The sequence below is a fragment of the Pezoporus flaviventris genome, unplaced genomic scaffold (assembly GCF_033815535.1).
Source record: "Pezoporus flaviventris isolate CSIRO_AGI_PZ_B2104156 unplaced genomic scaffold, CSIRO_AGI_Pfla_v1 ptg000007l, whole genome shotgun sequence".
NCBI lineage: Eukaryota > Metazoa > Chordata > Aves > Psittaciformes > Psittacidae > Pezoporus > Pezoporus flaviventris.
This window is the reverse complement of record NW_026892555.1, coordinates 59,659,406-59,677,924: the sequence shown is the minus strand read 5'-3', so window position 1 is coordinate 59,677,924 and position 18,519 is coordinate 59,659,406.

Here is an 18,519-nt window from a genome sequence, read left to right as displayed (position 1 = left end):
GGATCTTCCCACTGGCTTTAGTGGATTCTGGGCCTGATCCAAGGGATACCCATCTTTCTTTTCTCTCTGTATAGTTTGGAAAATGGGTACCCTGCCTAACTGGGGTTCAATCTCCCATGTCACCTTCTCTTCTAGAAACTCCTGTGGGGAACCTGAAGCCAACATCGAGCCAAGAGCAGAAAACTTCCTGCTTGTAGCATGCACCCAAGGGAAACCGTCATTTATATATTCTGGTACCTTAAATTAGACTTCTCTGTATCTCTACAGAAACTGTTGGCCAAATCCGTACATTTTTTAAAATGTATTTTTTGAAAAAGAAAATCTCAGATTTACTGTAAATGCAGACAAGGGAGGAAGGAGCAGATGGGCAATGTTTAAGTTACAAACCTAAGGGAAGCTTTTTCATACAAAACTCTTAAACTGTAGCTCTTAAAATAAAGAAAGATTTTGTGTTTTCCACAGTGACTCACTAAACCTTTATTTAGACAGTTGGTAAAAACACCACATCACATAATTCACTCTTTCTTTTTTCTCCTCCCCCTCCCCTCTCTCCCCCCTTTTGCTCAGCTGCAGTTTAGGACTACAATGTTTTTTCTTCTAAAGGGAGGCAGGAATCTACATTAGGACATTTTGCCTTTTATTTTGTTGGCAATCTAAATGTAGTTTGTGGTGGCTAATATTCCTGTTCAGACCCACAGCACAGCACCCTCTGGTGCGCATATTAAACAAGAGGATTAGAATTGCTATGAGGGTTTTGTGCATTTTGTGGTAGACGTTTTTCAGAGATGAGTTTTCGTACTCATTCAGAAATTCAAACCCAAAAAGCACGATCCAAGACATAATGATTTGAATAAATAGACCATCTTACCCTTCGAGCAACTCTCTGACCATGCTTCTTGCAGGAACTCTAGCTACTTGCAGAGTTGGACAACTTCCTTTCCACATAAGGGGTTCATGACAATTATTTGTCTTGAATTTGTTATTTGCAGAAAGGCTGCAAGTTGCATAGTAGCTGCTGTTTGCTCTCAGCCAACCTTCTGCTGGGTGATAATGAATACCCTTGTTTCCCACCAAAGCCAATAGCAACTGAAAATACTGAAAATTTGAGAGCAGTGCTTAAAACCAACAACAGATTTTCATGTAGGGGTGTGGATGTTTCTCCCAGCACATAGTTATGGACTTCAAGGGATTTTGCCTGTTGATTGCTGCTTGCCAGATTCCAGGAAATTTTGAACTCCCTGGTTTATTTCCTGAGAAATTAATTAAGGGAATAAACACTTCTCCACATACAGCAAGCACACAAAAAATTATAGAGGTTTTCCTGTATCAGTTGAAGCAATGTTAAGGTAGGTTGCTTTCAAGTCTCATCTAATGGTTTCTGAACCTCCAAACTTTTGTTGTAGGTGCTACTCATGGCAGCTGCTACTTCCTTTCCTTGCAAGAACATAGTCATGCTGCAAGGGTCTACAGCTCCTTGAATGCTAAAAACAAGCTTAAACTAACCTTTAGCTTCTAGAAGCAGCTCGGAAATGAAGAAGACTCAAAAAGCAGGGGGAGCCAAGTTGCTTACACTGTGCTTGCATAAGTTATTCTAGTTAAGATTCAATAGATTTCTATATTTTTTACATTTTCGCAGAGATAATGCATTGCTTCCCGTGGGTCTCTTCTCCATAGCTGTGTGTTTTCTGGTCTTTTACATTTAAAGCCAAATTCTGCCACAGACAATTGGGTTCAGCAACTGAAGAGCTGCATGCAAATATTGGGAGATAACGTGACCTTTGGCCATCTGATGATTTGGTACATTGCCTGTTAGGCAATTGGAGGGATAGCTCTGATAGAAGCCGCATGGACCTAGTGAGGCATAAGGAAAACAGAAAATACGTAAAAAGTTAACATAGAAAATATGTGAAAATTAACGAGTAAGAATAGTTTAAGAAAGCAGGAAATAGCCTCACCTGAAAGAATAAAGGGAATACCAGCCTGCCAGAGAGGTTTAGTAAAAAAAAAACAAACCAAAGGGACAGCTATTTTTCTAGGAAAACAGCAAATTGTCAATGGGGCTCATTTGAAAAAGCTGATAACCTTTCCCAGAAGGTCGATGTATGCACTCTTCTTTGTGAAGACCCACGCTCATTGCAGAAATCATCAAATAAAAAAGGTTCAATTTCTCGGTAGAACATGAATATTTGTGGTACTAACATCTGTGGTGGCCTTTCGATATACTAGAACAAGAGCAAAGAACAGGAGGAATTGGGCCAGTGTAGTGGTTGAGAGTCGTTATGGCTTCCAAACCACACAAGACCTCATTTGTGTTGTTTGTATCAATTTTTTACTTAGGGTGGTTCCAAGGAAAAAATCTGCCTTTTTCTTAGAAGCAGCACATCCAAGGTATGAGCCTTTTACAAGCTACTGCACATCACACCTCCTGTTTGATTGCATTTCCCAAGGTGCTGCAGTGTTGTCCTCAGAATTCCAGAGAAGATGTAGGTAAAGACTGCAGATAAGAAACCGTAACATAAAATGATATTGGCCTGCAGGGTGGGCAACCAGCAGAGTGGGAAATCAGAATCCCTTCTGTCTGCAGGTATCTAAATCCTCCCCATGTGTGGATGCCTCTGCTCTGCTGCTGATTGATTATGTAAAGAATAATCCATTTTATTTTCCAAGAATGCTTCTCTTTGAAGATGACCTGCTCAGAACTGATGAAAGATCATGGGTTTTCTTCCTTTGACATATTGCCGGTTTCTCCTAAAATTCCATCTCTCTTCAGCACAGCTCAGTCTTTTTCAGTCGTTCCTGCTGCCCACACTCAGCCACCGTTTCCCCTGCCTTTGGTGGATAGACTTGTGGAGCAAATCTGAAGAAGGATAGCTGAGACTGATGCTGAGTTAGGAAACATCTAATCTTCATGTAGGCGAAAACTAAATGAGCAGCCGTTTCTCATGGTTAATTAATAGCACATGCTTTGCAAAGTGATGTGCATCTTGGAGGGTGGAATCTCCTCTGGCTTTACAGCAGTGTGACTCCAAATGGCTCCTGTGGAGCTGCTCCAGGTTTTTCACAGGGAAAATAGATTCAGGCCCAGTGAATGGAAATTAATGTTCACATAAGGTGGTCCAGCTGACCGTGATGTTTTCATTCAAAGTACCTAAATGCTGAGTTCCTAGAACCAGTGCCCGAAAATGTGGAAGTGGGTTTGGTAAGTGTTTCTGGAGAAATTGGAATAAACCCAACGTTTCCTTAAGAATATTTAGTCTTCTTTTCAGCACTGTGGGAGGTTTGGGCTGCTGCTTTGCACATTTTTTAAGTGCCTTTCCCTTTGAGACACCTAGGGCAAAGGCCTCAGGCACTGATATTATCCGTTTTCCTAAGAGTTTCTTCCATACCACATTAAAAAAGTAAAGAAAATAGTGCTTTGTGGATTGCCAGTGAATGCTATGGTTTCTGTGAGTGCAAAGCTCCTGCTGTCATCACTGAAGAGCTGCACATAAAATAAGCATAGCCCATGCCATACGGATTTGTAAACAGAATAAATTGTGCAGGGCCCATAGCAGTTCAGAAGATCCTCAGCAATGCTAGGGCTGGTGGGCAAGACAGGAACCTGGATAAAACAACTGGTGTAGTCTAATGAGTGTCTGAAGTCTTAGCTACAAAACTGAAGTCTAAAAGAAGGCATATACTTGGACTCTCTCAGAGGTAATTCTGGTATAGTTACACTGAAATATATAAAAATATCTTTTTGGTTTTTTTACAATTCTCCCCAAAGTCCTTCAAAATCAGCGTTTGGGGTCACCTTCCTAGTCACTGAAAAGATGCCTAGAAAGAGCAAAAGGTGAAAGATGTGCTTGACACACTGCATTCACTGAAAAAGTCATCCAGCAGCTGAAGCTGCTTAGAGTGAAGTGCATTTTCCAGGTATAATGGGGACAGCAAAACCAGTTTCACCCTCTTGCATCACCCTGCAGAGCTCTGGCCTGCCCCCACAGACACATAGGTTGCTGTGCCAAGTGATGAGGGCTCAGGGGAACATCTCCCTCTTAACGTCAGGCTCCATGTTCACAACCTTCCATGCAGGAGCAGGCAGGTGGGGCGGCAGTGCAAGGGCTGTGCTGTGAATGCACAGCACGCCACCATGCTTTCCTCCCCATGGACAGCTGCACCTCTTCCTTTCCCCTTGGAGATCTCCAGCCATCCTAGGTCACTTTTGCCCCCATCTCCTAACCCACATTTGCTGTTTTCATACCTTAGTGGATTAACATCTGTCCGCATGGCACACAACCTAAGTCTGCGTCTTCAGAGCAGGCAGCTGCATTCACAAAAGCTAGATGGAAGTCAGATGTGATTTAACTAAACCCTGTGGAAATCTTGGAGGGTCTTGGCTTTAAAGCCATTTTAAGAAGAAACCCACCTACCCTTCAAGATGCGCTTGGCTGAGTGTTATAAACAAACAAAACCAGTTTGCCCATGGGATATCTGCTATTCCTCTAAGATCTACTGCTTCTGAGCAGGTGGTACCAGCTGATGCAGAGAAGGGAGTGACTGTGTCTGGGGGAAAGGACAAGGAAATTCTGCAGCCTTTTCTGTTGAGTGGAGAGGTTGAGGTGGGTACACTGAGCAGCACCACACCAAAACCAAACCGGAACTACATAAATTCAGTGGAGGAGAAAGAAAAAGAAAGAGGAGAAAGAGGAGAAAGAGGAGAAAGAGAGAAAGAAAGACACAAAGAAAGGAAAAGAAGAAAAAGGAGAGGAGAGGAGAGGAGAGGAGAGGAGAGGAGAGGAGAGGAGAGGAGAGGAAAGGAAAGGAAAGGAAAGGAAAGGAAAGGAAAGGAAAGGAAAGGAAAGGAAAGGAAAGGAAAGGAAAGGAAAGGAAAGGAAAGGAAAGGAAAGGAAAGGAAAGGAAAGGAAAGGAAAGGAAAGGAAAGGAAAGGAAAGGAAAGGAAAGGAAAGGAAAGGAAAGGAAAGGAAAGGAAAGGAGCAAGCAATTTTGCTGGGACAATGTAATCTATTTTACAGTTAACCCTTTTTACTGTCCAACTGATTTCATGTTTTTATTCCTTTCTTTGGACATTTAATCAGTTTCCCTCAGTGTTTAACTGCATGCTGAGTTGTACTGGTTTTATCTGAGTGTGAAACAATTAATTTAAATCACTGCAAGCTGGGTACTTTCACTGTACTTTGTACCATTTTTATTTCTGTTTACTCTAAAATAATTAGCACCAGTATCAGGCTGGAGCAAAGCACATTGTTCTTCAGCTGCAGTAAGTGTCCACTGGTTTAACTCAATCAGTACAAGTTTGTCTTTATGCAATATAAGAGCAGCCAGACAGGACCAGACCAAAATCCACCAGGCCCTGTTCCCTTCCTGATGATCAAAGTGATCCAAAGCAGCTGCCTTGGGATGGGTATGGGGAGAGGACAAGCATGTTACACCCTTCCACTCATATTTATGGCTCAGGGACTTCCTCTCTTTGTGCTTTTGAACACTCTCTTTCTATAGGAGTTTTAAACTTGTTTCCCCTAATTTTTCCAATGGACGGTTCATCTCCTCACTCACCCGGTCAATCAGGCATCTGGTGAAGTGGTATTGTTCACCCTGCCCCAGAGAATGTGGGTTGAAAGTTTCCTTAAAGAAAACAATCCCTCTTTCTCCCACATCTCTAATGTGCTGGGTTTAGAGGGAGGGAAGACCCTCTCTTTTCAGCTGTTAGCACTAATGGCCCCGCATTCTCCTCAGGACAATGTAATTTAAAGAATAAAATGTGCTTTTTTTTTCTGTTTCCTCAAGCTTCTTCTTGGAGAATCAAATATTTAGTATCTGTAGAGCAGATTAAACCCTTCTTTGATTAATAAATGCTGTTTAATTTTTTCCTGACTTACAACTTGTTCCTTACAACTTGTTCCTTACAAGCAGGGCTATGAAGCTTCCACATACGTGGCCTTTCTACACAGCTTCATGCGGATGAAGCTTTCCTCTGGTGACCAGCCTGAGCCCTTCCCAGGGCTCTGTTTCAGTTGTCTCTGATTCCCAGTGCCTTTGCCATCAGGTTTGGCAATCTGATCTCACTTACATGATTAAAAGCTGGAAATAGCAATTTCTGTGTGGGAAGGCAGATTCTCCCAGCCCGCCCTGAGTAACCCAGGGCTTGTAGCTCTTTGCTTCTTGTATTTTCGCTGCACAGCAAGCAGGAGGCAACGCTTTCTTTTCCCTGTCCTTGCTGAAGGAGCACAAAGGGCGCTTTTGACCCTCTGTACCTTGTACCTTGAAGGGATTTGGGTGGTCATGCTGCTGGGGCAGATTCCCTGACGTTGGCTGCAGGTAAAGCAGCTCCACCCGAACAACACCATAAAGCACAAAAAATCCCTCTATAAACCCCGAGCCTTGTCTGCCTCTGAACACAAGTCTTTTAATCTCAATGGGACAGGAGGAGGGAACAGCAGGAGTGGCGAGGCCAAGGGCTGGATTGCAGGAAGCTGCCAGTTGCCATTGCACAGTGTGATAGATAACGTGAGCAGGAACTTCCCTCCCTGTTAACAAACAGGCAGCACTTTGCCCCTGTTGTGCCAAGAGGTATTCGTCTTACATTGCTGTGGCACAAACTTTCAAGATCTTAACATGTTATGTCAGAAAAATGAGCTTTATTTCATACTTCCAGCATCTGCTGGTAGTGAGGAGGAGGGAGGGAGAACAGAGGAGGAGGCTGCTATTAGCAGCAGCTCTGCTGGGGAAAAAAACCTGGGTCTTTCCCTCCCTGCAAGAACAACTGAGTGCAGAGCTTTTGTCTGGGGACTGTCATCTTCCCAGTGATACTGCAGGACCTGATGGGCCAGGCCTAATGAGGAAAATGGCTTGGGGGCTGCAGGGAAGGCTCACGGCTTTGCACCTCGCTGGTGGCGCTGGGTCAAGCAGGAGAATCTGGCCAGTGTGAAGCACCTGAGGGTGCTCCTCCTGCCTTCCCTGGTGGTCTTGCTTAGGCTGTACTCCCTGGGCCAGCAGGGACCAACATTGCCCCAAATTCAGAGGGAGTAGCCCTGCCACGTTGCAGCCTTCACATGCCTGCACCATAGGGCTGCCCAGAGAGTGCTGTGCCACAGCTGCACTGGGCTTTAGTTCTTTTTTAGTAGTATTTTTTTCCAGATAACACTGTGGGTCCCCTGCTCTGGGGAGGCTTTCATGGGGAGAAAAGTGGAAGATTTCCATGAAAATCTCAATAGCTCTAGCTGCTTGTCCAGCAACTGAATACGGATTTAAAACTGCAGTATGTGTGTGTGCATATATATGTGTGTGTATATATATATAGTAGTGACATAACTGTAAAAGGAAAAGCAGTTTACTCTCTTCAGTTTTTATTAGATGTAATCCTCAGCAGGCAATCAAAACGTATTCATCCACCGCAGGGACCAGAAAACAATATATCTGTACTCTTATCAGACACAGGAATTGACTCGAGGGGGTACTCAAGGTTACCCCTTCCAGAAAAGCCTTCAGATTTGGCACAGGTTATGGGTGAACACAGGCTTTGGTGCATGTTACCCTTCCTGGTGGTTTAAAATATGTTTTGCTCATGGTCTCAGGCTCTTAGATGAGAAACCATGCTCTGGGTTCTGCCAGTAGTCCATAAGTGGTTACCAGGGTTTGCCCCTTGCTTTCATGCAGCACAGTTTTGTTGGCCTCACACCGACACATTTGAACAAGGGGGCTTTTGTGCAATGTCCGTGGATACCTTTTGTCTTTTGGAAAGAGATTAGGCCTTTCAGTGGTTTAAAGGTGTATTTTCCGCCCTTTGGGTTGATTTGGCATCCTGGCTATGCCAAGTTACTTCTGGTTGTTTCATGAAAGCTCTGCTGTGCAAGGTCTCTATGATGGGGTTTGTTAACTGCTGGGCTTGGTAAACCCAGGTCTCTGGACACCTGCTCTGAGGGCAGACACAACCTCAGTGCACCAATGTCAATCCTGGCTAGCTGTTCTGTGCCAGGTGGGCACCAAGACCCTTTTGTGGACGCCTCATCCCTTGGGCAAAGCTCAGGCCCTGAGCACATTTCCCTCTGCTGCTGGTGACAGCTGCCCCAAACAAGCCTTTGTCCTCCCAGTGACCATGCGTCACTGCAGGACATCAAAGGAGGCACGGGCTCAGAGATCAGTACATTCATCAGGATGGTTTCCTATCACCAGCTTGTAACCTAGCCATAAAGCTGCGATCATGCCTTCAAACAACTCCTTGTTCATGGAATGTATTTCAAAGACTGGCAGATCTGGCTGGCAGAATGGGGTCCCATATATGAATTAAAGTCTTTACTTTTTTCTTCTATAAGTTTTCAAGAGTGCTAGTGACAGAAGAGGAAGGGAGGGAGGCAAATTAAAAACTTTTTATACATTAGGAAGGTAAATGAAGCAAGCAAATGCAAAGACAAAGAGATGAAAGTCATATTTTATGGTAAGCATCATGCAATTCTTCTTATTGGTGATGGGTGTGCAAAATAAGACACCAGAAGCCAATGAAAGAAACGGTTGTTAATACTGTCTAGAAATGATAGTTAGTACTGTGACTTTCTTTTTTCCCCCCACTGATTAAATAATTTATATCAGAATACTTTTGTAATTTGAGTCTGTCAGATGGGAGCTCTTTTATATATAAATATATTTTTTTCTTTCCTGCTTTCTAATTAGCAAGGTACAACACAGAACAGTAATGTATTACACAGGCGGAGAAGTGACACTGTCTGGAGAGCCTTGCTGTGTCCCGATTCCCAACAAGAAACACTGCGATACTGTGCTCAGGAAGCCCAGACTTTCCTCCTTTCAGCAGCTAAGGAGTTAAAGAGATAGATCAAAGCGAAAAAACCCAGGAAAATATTCCTTTCAGGCTCTAAAACACTGTTGCCACCATGGAGAAGAGTAGTAGAAAATTAATAAGGTGGTGTTGGAGCAGATGCATGACCTGCAGTATAGTACAGAGGGCAAGAGTTCAAATATAAATAAATATGTATGGCTGTGCTATGTCTTATTAGATAAGAGTGCTGTCTCGTAAGCAGTTTAGGTGCAGCGAAGTGGCATCTGTAGTACTTGCAAGACAAGGAGCTGTACCATAAACAAGCCTCCTGATTAAGCCTGGGATTTTCTAAGGGGCCAGTAAGAGCTGGGAGTGAGATTCACCATCTCTCTGGGATGACGGTATCAGGATTGGCAAGGGAGAGGGGGTAAGACTCCTGCAGTGATTCTGGCACCATTTGGGAGGCAGGACTGTTGGGTTGGACATCCCAAAAGGTTCCCCGTGAACAAAACTCCCATCTGTTTTGACTGAAAAGTTAAAAAGCTGTCCCTCGAGGTTTGTGCAGGTGGTGTGTCTGCTCAGCCTCCATTTTCCCAGGTCAATACCTCAGGAGACATCCTGTAACACAGCGCAAGACTGTGGGACATGCATTCGGAGTCACTGTTTGAGCATCCCAAAGCCAGCAAGCACTTGGGCCAGGTGACAAAGTGATGGAAACTGCTGCAGACACCAGCCTTCCCCAGTATAACCAGGAGAAGCTGAGACCCGTTTGTGTCCAGAGATATTTCAGATGCATCTAACAGAAATAATTGCACAGTAATTTCTCGGTTAGTGACTAATTGGAAATTTGTATCTCAAAGTATACATATTTTAATACAATTGCATCTTCATGGTGAACTCATGGGTTTTTTCTGCCTGGTGGAATCACTTTGAAAAAGAAAGCAAACATCATTTGAGACTGAACTGAGCTGAGTACAAATAATCTTAAGAACAAAAAATTGAGACAGACAAAATATAGATTATCATTCTTCATCAGTCACAAATAAACTTCACCTCAGCTTTTCCACTTGAGTTGACTTTCCCCTCTATTTTTCAGCCAAATATTTCCCAAATAGTTCCAATGACCCAAACCAAGCATTTTTCACAAGATTAATTTCTATGCTGCAGAAGTTCCTTCATCCCAAGGCAGACTCCTGGAAAGCCGTGGGCAAGGCTTGTCAAGTATTTTGGAAACAAATGTAGACAAAAGATGGAATTGGCTCCACACAAGTTTCAGCCCTCCCCACTGCACCTCCCTTCTCTAGTTTTGTAGAGGGGGAATAGTGACACGGATAAGCCACGGGAGTAAAGCTCGTATGGTTTGTACGTGTCATCAGAACCCCTGCAGAAAAGCACAGCTTTATAATATGTACAATTTCGGTTTAGTTTATTATTTATAATACCTGGGTACCAACAAAAAAGCTCAGACACTAATGCAAAGTTTTTAATTTCTTAGTGCGTTGACATCACTTACTGTCTTTCTCAATGTATTTTTATTTGTTTGATCTTCTATAAATTTTTCTCTTTGTTCTTCAGATGGAATAGCAAATCTAGTTCATTCCAAAGACATTCTGCTGCTATAAAGTAACGGAAACACCTTTAAAAATTTAGAGTTTTAAGTGATATCATGTCCCATAAGAATATTTGTATCATTACAGGACACAGTATCACATTGTTCTGTGGAAATCTGAAATTCCACTAATTTATAAGAATATATAGCTATCTCAGCCATCTGTGTTATTTTAATGCAGATAATTTATTGGAGTCAAGAGACTAAACATTCTATTCTTGCTCTGGCTCAGTGTGTGATTTTGGCTACGCCAACCTATGCAAACCTTTTTTCCTTTCTAACACCTTCGTATTAAGTTACCTCAGTTAAAACTTCTAGCGAAGGCTTCTGGTCACGGGTTAAGATTTTTAAGCTTGCAGCACTTGCTGACTGCATGTCCTGTCTTACCTATGGCTGGGCCCAGTGGTATTTTGAAGTGAAGCTGGTGGTCATCTCTTTCCATAGACTTGTGATCAGATGAGAGCTGTCCAAGGGAAGAACAGGGCCAGTAGTGGCTGATGGTAGGTGGATGGTTAAGATTTAGCATTTTGGGTGCCATGATTTGTCAGGACTTGGCCAGAGTGGGGCTAGTGAACATCAGGAAAGAGGGAGGACCAGTGTAGGAGGCAAGGGCTGCTTGGAGGACCAGAGCTGTCCATCCAGCATATGGCCACAGGGGACATCTTCATAGTGAGATGTACTCCTGGATTCTACCTGGGGGCAGGGACATGTGCTCAGGATTGTTGTCCTCCTTCACTATGTATGCCTGGCACCCACTCCACCTCCTTCTCAGCAGGGGCCACTGCCATCCTGGCCACACAGCCCTGCGGCATCCTTCTTAAACTATTACATGTTCTAAAAGGAAAAGGACAGCTATGTGAAGCTTAATGCAATCCTTGCAATGTCTGAGTGGGACTGTCAACTGACCATATGAAATTTAATGAAAATTGGGAAATGTCCAAAGATGCTAAAAAATGACATGGCTATACCCTTCTTTCCTCTTTCTCCTCTCATACACACACAGACGCAAAGCTGAAACAAATCAGTGCAGAATCAGTGGCCAGCAGAATGATAGACAACAAAAGATCCCAGAAAACTCTAAAAGGAGCAAGAAAACCCCTGAACAGTTGTGGGACTATTGCTGGAGACAGCTCACAGCGTTGCAAGGATTAACAAAGAAAGATCAGAAGTGTTGACTAGACACTTTTGTTCTGTATTTGCAATGAAGCTGGAGAGTGTATCTATCCCGACTGACATTTCTGCAGGAGCAGAATGTTTATCTCTGCAACAAAGGAAGATCTGAGGCAGCACCTGCTAAAATTAAGATTTTCCAAAAACAGCTCTATTAATTTGCACCCAGGAGTTTTAAAGGAAGTGGCTAAGGAACTTTCTGAAACACCCTCATTAATAATTCACAGATGTCAGGAGAATTAGTCAATTCTTGAGTCTGAAGGTCAGCAAACACTGCTCTAAAGGGAAAAAACCTGCTAGAAAGCTTGGGGGGGGGGGGGGGGGGGAACGACGACAGATCAGAATCAGAACTAATATAGGGAAGTAGAGACCAGCAAGACTGACAGTTCCAGATACAGCTTGGAAACAGATTTTTAGGGCAACTATAATGAAAGATTTAGATTCTAAATATATACTTATATATGCATATAAAACAAAGGCTAGCCATAAAAAGTGCATAGTACTAGTTCAGGTACTTCTTTACTGAGGCTTAGGATGAGAGTTTTCATGAACTCACATTATCAAGGTTACTGTAAAGGAGGCCAAAGGACAGTTTGGTGCATGTGTGTTGCTCACAGTGGGAGGCTCATCTGGGGATGCTGCTGCCCCAGCTGTCCTTCTGTCCCTGGGGAGGATGGAGTGGCCCTGCCCTATTGGGCCACACTTCAAGGGGCACCCATGGGAATGCCCTGGGAAGCTCTCTCCAGGCCTTGTCCAGGTGTTTGCAGTGAGGCTGATGGCAGATTTGGGGTCAGGAAGACATTTGTCTTTGAATCAGGGGGGCGAAAACCTTGACCTACTTCCCAAATGCTTCCACAACCCGAATGGCTGCTGCCAGGTATCCCCAGCCAACTCAGGCCGAGGTACAATATCCCTATTTTTGTTTTAGAGGATCCACTTTCTTGCAAAAATAAACGGCATTTTTATTATTATTTCCAGTTGTTACATGATTCTTATTATAGTTCAGCACTGACGTCAGCAATAAACAATAATAGGATTGTGAACTATTGCTCTTTCTAATAAAATTATGTTTCTTCTCTGCATTATAAATCTAATAGCTATTACATCAGTACCCATAAATATATATCACTGCTTTACCTTTTTAATATATACAGGGCATTGCATGCCCCAACAGAAAATAATCAGATTTTTTTTATAAGTTAGCCACAGCCATTATTAGATCATGAATGCCTAATAAGTAGAAGTAGAAGATATAATTAATGGGCAGTTTTCGTATCATTTTCTCTTTTTGAAGGGGGAGAAAGAGGTGGCTTTTACCTGCTTTTCTTTCCCCTCTAAAGCTTCAGCCTCTATTCTGTCATCAGTATTTCCCCACACTTTTCCTTATAATTTCTTTCCCTTTCATTTTTTTTGCAGGTGAAATGCCAGTGAAACAGCTCTGCACAAAGGCAGCGCAATTTCTCCAGAGCAGTGCCGTCGAAAGCCCTCTCATCCCCAAGAAACAGCCCTTTCCTCCACCACTTTGTGCCAATCCATATCCTCGCTGTCTTCATGGCTGAGCATCGTCGCTGTGTGTCCTCTCCACCATGGACCCTTTTCCCTCTTCCCCTATTTTTTGGTTTGGCCCTCCCATGCGGCCAGACCTCGTGGTGCTTGTCCTGGTTTTGGCTGTAACAGTTATTTTTTTCTTCTTCCTATTAGCTGGTGCAGTGCTGTCATTTGGCTTTAGTCTGAGAACAATGCTGATAACACACCAATGTTTTAGTTGTTGTTCAGGAGTGCTTACTCTGATCAAGGCCTTTTCAGTGTCTCATGCTCTGCCAGTGAGGAGGGGAACAAGAAGCTGGGAGAGAAGAGACAGGACACCTGACCCAAACTAGCCAAAGGGTTATTCCATACCACAGCACATCATGCCCAATATATAAACTGAGGGCACTGAACTGGAAAGGACAGATCACTTTTCAGGTTTGGCTGGGTATCAGTCAGTGGGTGGTGAGCAATTGTATTATGCATCACTTGTGTTTATTGTTTTCTTTTCTTTTCCCCTTGAAGTTTTATATTCTCTCCCCTTGTTATTTCCCTTATAATTGTTGTGATTGGTGGTAGTAGTTTTATATGATACTTTAGTTATTGGACTGTTCTTATCTCAACCTGTGGGGTTTGCATTCGATTCTCTTCCTCATCCCACTTAGGGAGGGGAGGATAGAGAGGTAAAAAGTCGGGCAGGGGGGGTGATCAAGAGGCTGTGTGGTTCTAAGTTACCAGCTGAGCTTAAATCACAACAGTGCCCACCCTCAGTCTCTGGGCCATGGGTGCCTGAAGGTTTAATGCTGGGGCTCACGTTCCAAGCAAGGCAGCAGTGATGGCGCCACCACCCCAGCCCCTTTCCAATGCCCCCCATCCTGGTGTCCCCTCATGACCCAATGGAGCCTTTCTGGAGAGGATGTGCCTGGTGGCACCCTGGGGCAGTGAGCGACATGAACAAGGCTCTGATCTATGGAAGCGTGTGTGAGATCTGTATAAATAAGGCAGATCCCCCCCTCTGCCCCCCTTTTCCTCCTTCTCCTGTTCCTCCTCCTCCTCCTTCCCTCTCTCTCAGCACTGATTAATGTGTTGAATGAAACCTTTAAATGTTTGATTTCAAAGCATAGGGATTTCCCCCCCTCTCTTTCCGCCTATCTGTAAAGAAGAGGGAAAAAAAAAAACCCTCCACGATCATGTGGGAAATGTTGATTTTAATGGAAAAATTGCATTGTGCCGACTTTCATAGAGTAGAAAATCCACAGAGTGAGACTTCAGGCTTGGCACCTGCTCCAGAACCTTCCTGATGAAGCAAAGGTTGTCTTCATTAAGAGCATTAATATTCATGCAGCATGGTAATTTTGACACAGAAAAGGTCTCTGTAACCTTTTCTTGTGTGAGAATTTTTTACTTCTCAAGGAAATTACAGTCCAGCAATGACTTAATTAATGCTGGGTTTCTCCAGCGGGTTTTGAAGAGCTGTCAGTTTGGGCTTGCGGTAGCTGTCAAGCAGGGAGAGGGCTCTGGCTAGGTAGATTGAAGGGAGGGAGGGAAGACACCCAAGCCCCCAGCATAGATCCTTGCTGCTGGGGTGGAGTAATGGGGAGGACAGGGGGACACAGAGCTCCCATGTTAGTTTTAATTTAGCAAGCCTCTTTCCCCAGCGCTGGGTCATTTATTATTGATACAGAGGTCACAGCTTGAATTAGTCCTTCATTTCTCACTTGGCTTATTCGTTATTTTCATTGTTATTCTTACACTTGTGTAATTTTCATTTTGTTCTCCTCTTCCTCTAGCAGCACACTTGGAAGTTCTCAGGAGGAGCCCGCTTTGAATGGTGCACAACCTCTGTTGCGAGTGCTGGGAAGAAAGGTTGAAGCATCCTTCTGCTTTCAACAAAATATTTATATATGTGCATATACATACGCAATCAGATAAAAATACTCCAGAGAAGTGAGATGTGCTGCCAGAAAGGAGCAGCAGCAAGCGGGGCTTTTTTTAAAATCAAAGTTTACATTCTTCTCCAGTGATGTCAGTCATATTTGCAGACGGGGCATTTCGGCATGTGGCGCAGGACCTGGCAGCGAGAAAAGGAGCTTCTGATTTCTCCCTCCTTTCCCTCGTTTGATTTTTTTGGGGTAGCTTTTGGAGGAGATTCTCTGAGGATCTCTCATTTTCTGATGCTGTTTGCTTTCTATTTCTCCAGATTACTCTGAAGTGTCCCAGCTGCTTTCCTGGACCCAGGACTGCTCTCTGGGTGATGTTTTTCTGCCTCAGCCTCCTCTGTTTGTCCTGCACCCCCAGAGAGCTGCACCACAACTACCTCCTTCCCACTGGAGACCAAGAAGAAGACTTCATCATCAAGACTTAGAAGGCAAACTCAACCAGCTAACACTCAAGCTGCAAGTCCCCCAACCCCCAAGTGGCTCTGAGAAGAAACTGAAGTTTTATTCTTCTATCAAATATATTCAAAATAATTGGGTTTTCTTTGGTAGCAGTATTTAAGGCTTGTTTCTTCCTCCTGGAAATTAGTGGTCCCAAAGCAAAACTCTTACAGTCTTCAAAATCTGGGTGTCCAGTGCCAGGAATTACAAGACACATTTGATTATTCTCTAGTCTAAATGAGGCAGGAGCGTTATGCCAGCACCTTGTTTAAAGGTGATGCAGAAGGCCAAAATGAACATTTAAATTACGTCCTTGAGGTATGAGCATTTTGAATATTTTAAGAAGGGAGACTTCATATGACATTCATTTTAGCGAGCTGTAGCCATTTATTCTTTACTCCTTGTATTGTCAGAAGCTAAATCCCAGCAATGCTGCTGATCCAAATTTCTGTTTCACATGTTGGAGCCTTGAAATATGAAGGCAAGCTGCAATGTAAGTGAAACCCAGGCTAATGGCACAAAGATGCACTGAATGACAAATGGAACAAAACTGAAGGGTGTTCAGCTGAAAAATATACATTGTAGTATGTGTGCATGTGTATAAATGTGCAAATAGTTTAAAACTTGTAACATTCTGCGCATCCTCCTTCATCCATTTTACCTTTTGTAATTGCCCATTTACTGCGGGCATTTTAGCATGCAGGACTCACTGGGTTTCAAACCAAGGGAAAAGGATACCTGAAAAAAGAACACCAAAAGAAGGTGATCAAGAAAAAGGAGTCCTTACGTGCTCTGAGGTCACTTAGACACACAAAATCTCTAAAAAGGTCTGCACTGCCACTGGAAAATTTCTAGAGGACCACAAAACTGAAGAAGACCAAGAGTTACCACATCAGATTCTTCATCAAAACCCCATTACACACACACACTGTGGAGTTCACCTCGGACATCCATTTCAAGACACCTTTTCAGAAATATTTATTTAAGGCTGCATTGCTAGAAAGCGAGATCCTAGTGAAATATAACTGCTTTGGGTGACAGATCGAGAGTTTGTTAGAAGTTGGGTAAAGTTGTAGATGGTTAATAGAGTCAACAGAGTGGCAATTGGGGTCTTAGGAGGCTTTGGCCCCTTTCTAGGTTTACTTTGTTGTGCATCATGCCACTCCTTCTTCCCTGCATGATGCTTTCTGGAAAGAACTGAGGGAGAGAGATGCTGTTGCTATACCTGCCTGACCCTCCTGCTGCCTTACCTGGGACCATCCACTTGTTTTGGGGGTTGCACTCACTTTTTCTCCCTGTCGCTTACCATTTAATATAGTGCTAGCACACATTGTTTTGGTAACTAGTAACCAGCATTTTTACTGTGGATGATCTCATGGCTCTGGAGTCCAAATGAAGAGATGGCTGCAGCCAAGAGGACTAGGATCAACAACTGAAAATGTCTAAGATGAAAATCATATCTAGTCTCATTAAGACATGGGCTGAGCCTGCTCCTAATTCTGATACCTCACTGGAAGCCAAGCACCTCCAAAAGGACTGTTTTTGCTGAAGAGCAGCAATTTCATGTGGTTATCTTGCAGAATGCTCTTTCAGTAAGAAACTGTTTAATCCAGTATGACATCCAGTCCCACTTCAGAAACCTCTCTGACTTGCTTTTCCTATACCAGACAAAAGAGATGAGAACATTTTCCTGATCAAAATGTGGTTTCTTTCCAGGTACCAAAGCTATTCCAAAGTAAAATGGGTTTTTATTTATGCACACAGGCTAGAAGGATTGCCTCAAAGGGAGTTTTCTAGTCCAGGGGACAAATAATAGGAGTTATATTCCTTATCATCACAGCAAATGAAATTAATACCTAATATTTCTTCTGCCTAACAAAGTAAGTAATTAGCAGTGCCATAGTCAAGGGAACATGCAGGTAAATGGAGCAATAATTGGGGTGATATAACATTTGCCCACTTCTCAGATGAGGGATAAGGAGCAGGCCAGCAAGTGAACCCGCATTTTATTTACTGCTGCACCACTGGTAATTAGACAGCTTGCCATAATGGATTAGCAGCAGCCAGTGACACCCGTTATCCCTGGCAGTGCATGCTGCAGAAGAGGCTGCTAAAGGCCAAGAAATACAAGTGTGTAAAAGATAAGAATAGCAAGTGCCCTCCCCATGTCAGGCTGACTGGGAGCTGAAAGCAAGCAAGAAAGTCAATCTCTAAATATGCCAGTTAATTTTAATGACATTGAAGTTTTACTGACAAGTCTGAAGTATTTTAAGTAACGTCAGAATTATCTTACTTGGGAGAAAACCGACTTTTTATGATCTTTTTTTCATGTATAAGTTGCATTACTGTTTTATGAGGGAAGCCTGTCAATTTGCCTGCTTTGAACAGAACACCTCTGCAGAGATGTACTCATTGCACTATATACCCTGCTCCATCACCAGTGGAAGAAGGTATTTTGGGAAGGCTATGCCCACAGTGCTGTACTGCCTGTGTAACCTCACTGCCAGCCTGGAGCTATGCTGTTCAGCAGCAGCTCTGCACCCCTGGGGCAATCCCTCTGGCAAGGCAAGGTGACCTTTCAATGCAGACCTGCTCCATTGGCACCCTCGTTTCCCAAGTGTGAAGCTGGCCTTGCACAGGGATGCTCAGGGAGCCCCCTCTCTCTCCAAGGCAGCATGAGCATCACCACAGCAAAAACGGAGCTCTGAAACATCCCAGGGAAATGAGAGAAGGTCTTGGCTTGTTCACTTGATTGATTGATTGATTGATGATCTTCCAGCAGGGTATAAATCTCCTCGCATCTCTGTGTCTTTCTCTGGCCTGAACACCAAGGAAACACTAACATCTCCTCCCTGCAATGTGAAGGGAGCTTTGTTTTTCCCAGTTCACGTCTACCCATTCTTTCCAGGGTTAAAAGAGGGGCCATAGGGTTTAATAGTCCCCCATGACTGTGCTATAGGCACAGGTTTTAAAAAAAAAACAACATTTTGTTGACACTAACATTGGTTTTATTTCTGAGCAGCCATCAATTAGTTCACAAGCACTCACACACACAATAGCACAAA